Source organism: Chiloscyllium plagiosum, chromosome 29 (genome assembly GCF_004010195.1).
Source record: "Chiloscyllium plagiosum isolate BGI_BamShark_2017 chromosome 29, ASM401019v2, whole genome shotgun sequence".
Lineage (NCBI taxonomy): Eukaryota > Metazoa > Chordata > Chondrichthyes > Orectolobiformes > Hemiscylliidae > Chiloscyllium > Chiloscyllium plagiosum.
Genome location: NC_057738.1, coordinates 4,144,291 through 4,148,525, shown reverse-complemented (window position 1 = coordinate 4,148,525; position 4,235 = coordinate 4,144,291). Strand labels below are relative to the sequence as shown.

The 4,235-nt window shown below is 41.7% G+C and overlaps 1 protein-coding gene across 2 annotated transcripts in view; it reads right to left on the bottom strand.

Annotated features, from left to right (window-relative positions):
- c29h18orf21 (chromosome 29 C18orf21 homolog) overlaps positions 1-4,197 on the bottom strand; it is a 64,121-nt gene extending 59,924 nt beyond the window's left edge. The window contains exon 1 of one of the 2 annotated variants that reach the window (XM_043719055.1): positions 3,711-4,197. The gene's annotated coding sequence lies outside the window, so the exon portion shown is untranslated. The remainder of the gene's footprint in view (positions 1-3,710) is intronic. The other variant, XM_043719056.1, reaches the window with a different exon arrangement.
- Between the last annotated feature and the right edge of the window lie 38 nt (positions 4,198-4,235).

Here is a 4,235-nt window from a genome sequence, read left to right as displayed (position 1 = left end):
AGAAACCCACGCAGACACAGGGAGAATGTGAAAAATCCACACAGACTGTCACCCAAGGTTGGAATCAAACCCATGGAACGAGGACATACCACAACCAAAAGGACTAGCCACACTACCATACATCAGGAGCATCTCGGAACTGACTGCCAGACTACTGCGACCCCTAGGACTCATAACGGCACACAAACCAACAGCCACGCTCAGACAACAACTCACCAGAACGAAGGACCCGATACCCAACATGAGCAAGACGAATGTAGTGTACAAAATACCATGCAAGGACTGCACTAAACACTATATAGGACAAACAGGAAGACAGCTAACAATCCGCATACATGAACATCAACTAGCCACGAAATGACACGACCAGCTATTTATCACCACTAAGTGCCCCATTACTTTCTTTAGAATTTATTAACTTAAACCTGATGTATTTAAATTCCTTTTTCTCCCTTAGACCTATTCTCCATTTTTCCCCAGGATGTTTTTTGCACCTTCTAGCTTCAGGACTGCTTCAAAGTATTAGCATAGTGTCTCTGCTACTTCCTTAACAGAACAGAGATTTTTCCATTTGAAAGACCAAGTTTACCCTACTAATACCTGTTTTTTATATCTATAGAAATGCTTATAATCTATGATAGTCTGTTATATTCTCTTTACTGTTTCCCTGTCAATTTCTTCATCCTCCTTTACAATATTTTATTTGGCAATATTACAAGCCTCTCCTTTCGATTTCAGAGTATCTTTTAATGCATCTGCCATGTGGCAACCGCTCTATCAGGTTTCTATGCCTCAAAAGAATGTATGCTGATTGCATGCCTATTACACCAGGGGAGGCACAAGATGAGGGCAGGTTCTGGGTGGTGTAGTTGAGGTGTGCAAGCAACCTATGAGTTCAGTTTAATATTTACTCAGAAGTTAAGAATGTTTTCAACAATGTGACTTTTCCTGCATAATTAGTTTACATAATTTCTTTGGAAAATTTAGAGGATTCCAATGTAAATAGAGAAATACTAAATGAATATTTTGCATCAGTATTTACTGTGGAAGAGGAAATGGAAGATCTAGAATGTAGGGAAATAGATGGTGACACCTTGCAAAATGTCCAGATTACAGAGAAGGAAGTGCTAGATGTCTTGAAACACATAAAAGGTAGATAAATCCCCAGGACCAGATCAGGTATATTCTAGAACTCTGTGGGAAGCTGGAAATGTGATTGCTGGGCCTCTTGCTGAGATATTTGTGTCATTGATTGTCACAGTTGAGGTGCCAGAAGACTGGAGGTTGGCTAACGTAGTGCCACTGCTTAAGAAGGGTGGTAAGGACAAGCCAGAGAACTATAGACCAGTGAGTATGATGTCACGTTGTTGGAGGGAATCCTGAGGGACAGGATGTACATGTATTTGGAAAGGCAAGGACTGATTAGGGATAGTCAACATGGCTTTGTGTGTGGGAAATCATGTCTCACAAACTTGATGTGAGTTTTTTTGAAGAAGTAACAACGAGGACTGATGAGGACAGAGTGGTAGATGAGATCTATATGGACTTCAGTAAGGCGTTCGACAAGGTTCCCCATGGGAGACTAGTTAGCAAGGTTAGATTTCACAGAATACAAGGAGAACTAGCCATTTGGATACAGAACTGGCTCAAAGGTAGAATTCAGAGGGTGGTGGTGGAGGGTTGTTTTTCAGAATGGAGGCCTTGACCAGTGGAGTGCCACAAAGATCGGTGCTGGGTCCTCTACTTTTTGTCATTTACATAAGTGATGTGGATGCGAGCATAAGAGATACAGTTAGTAAATTTGCAGATGACGCCAAAATTGGAGGTGTAGTGGACAGCGAAGAGGGTTACCTCAGATTACAACAGGATCTGGACCAGATGGGCCAATGGGCTGAGTGGTGGCAGATAGAGTTTAATTCAGATAAATGCCAGGTGCTGCATTTTGGAAAGCAAATCTTAGCAGGACTTATATACTTAATGGTAAGGTCCTAAGGAGTGTTGCTGAATAAAGAGACCTTGGAGTGCAGGTTTATAGCTCCTTGAAAGTGGAGTCACAGGTAGATAGGATAGTGAAGAAGGCGTTTGATATGCTTTCTTTTATTGCCCAGTGTATTGAGTACAGGAGTTGGGAGGTCATGTTGCAGCTGTACAGGACATTGGTTAGGCCACTGTTAGAATCTCCTGTTCCCTGGATGCTGCCTGACCTGCTGTGCTGTTCCAGCAATAAAGTTTCGACTTTGATCTCCAGCATCTGCAGACCTCACTTTCTCCTTCAGAAAATATTTACAAGGGTTGGAGGATTTGAGCTACGTAGAGAGGCTGAACAGGCTGAGGCTGTTTTTCCTGGAGCATCAGAGGCTGAGGGGTGACCTCATAGGAGGTTTACAAAATTATGAGGGGCATGGTTAGTATAAATAGACAAAGTCTTTTACCTGGGGTGGGGGAGTCCAGAACTAGACGGCATAGGTTTAGGGTGAGAGGGAAAGATATAAAAGTAACCTAAAGGGCAACGTTTTCACACAGAGGGTGGTATGAGTATGGAATGAGCTGCCAGAGGAAGTGGTGGAGGCTGGTACAATTGCAATATTTAAAAGGCATTTGGATTGGTATACGAATAGGAAGGGTTTGGAGGGACATGGGCCAGGTGCTGGCAGGTGGGACTAGATTGGGTTGGGATATTTGGTCGGCTTGGACAGGTTGGACCGAATGGTCTGTTTCTATGCTGTACATCTCTATGACTCTATGACTTTGAGGGGTCCAGTCGTAACAGAACTGCTGAGTGGAAAATTCAATATCCAAGGCACTTCCTTTGGAGTTTGCTACAGTGAAGATTCTGCAGGCTCCCCATGCAGACTTTTTGATCTAGAACTGAAATAACTTCCTAGTTATAGGAAAATCCAAGCCACTATCTCAATTCTAATTACCAGAACTATCTTTCTAACATTTCCATTTTGCCTGTCCCTTCTAAAAGTCAAATATTATGGAATATTTAGTTCTCTAAGTTGCTTTAGATGTTTTCATAATAATTAAATAGGTTTGATCTATTTGTATTCAGCAATGAATTTTTTGCAGTGATTCTTTTCTTTTCCTCACAAATCAATGGTACATTTTGAAACCAAAACATTTACTGCAAGATATTGTATTTTTTATTTATCTGTTAAGCTTAACTATCATTCATCTGATGCCACAAACAATGAAAAACACCTTTTGAGAATGTTACAGTGTACAATAAGAAGTGGAATACAAGAGGAACTTAGGTCTGACAGCATCCATGTCGAGAAACAGTTAACATTTCAAGTCTGGAATAACTCTTATACCAGATTCAAAACATTAAGTCTCTTACTTTCACTACAGACACTGTCAGACCTGAGTTTCTCCACGCCAGCATTCATAGTATTTTATTTCCATAATAGCGTACTGTACTATCACTGTACAACAGGTCAATCACTGCTGGCATATCACATGACGAGACAAAGTCTGAAAATTAAAAATACGTATAATGGTGAAATAAACCAATAAATGTAAATGATGAAGTTAGTTTTACAGCATTGACTCCACCAAGACTAAACCAGACAACACTCTTCAGCAGCAAAAACAGCTAAATTTAAAATGTCGACCACAAGGACTTATCTTGAGAAGATATAATAGCAGTATCTGTAAAATAGTGCAACAATCGACTGTGTAACTGATAAACATGGAGCAAGAATTACCGTTTAAACAGATTCCACGTCTCGGGAAGTTTTAAACCTGAAGCTAAGCTCAGATCAGAAGTTTACCAGCAAAGTGGAAGTCGCTTGCTGGGTGACTCCACGTGTTAACTGGCTCAACCGGACACTACAACAACGAGTTTCACTTGTGAAGTTCAACAAATTTCATGAGTAAAGTGACATCGGCTCATTTTCATTCAGTCTTAGAATCCTCTATCTCAAATTAACTTTAGGCTACAAATTTTGTCAGTGCCAGACTTCCATGGCAATCTCTCTCTGTGCAAAGATGATCTTCGCCTGTCACTTTCCCAATTCCACAGTTAACGACGTGATGCGGCCTACCTCAGGCGCTTTTGACACGGCAGGTAGTAGTTACCGCCTCAGGGAGAGCAGGGTCATACAGCCAGCGGAAACACCACACTGTGAATGGGCACGCGAGACTGACGTCACTCAGAGAGGCCCTATCGGCGGCGACGGGAATAACACCAGGGCGGTGTTAAGGGGAAGAGAATGAGAGGCGGTGTTGGG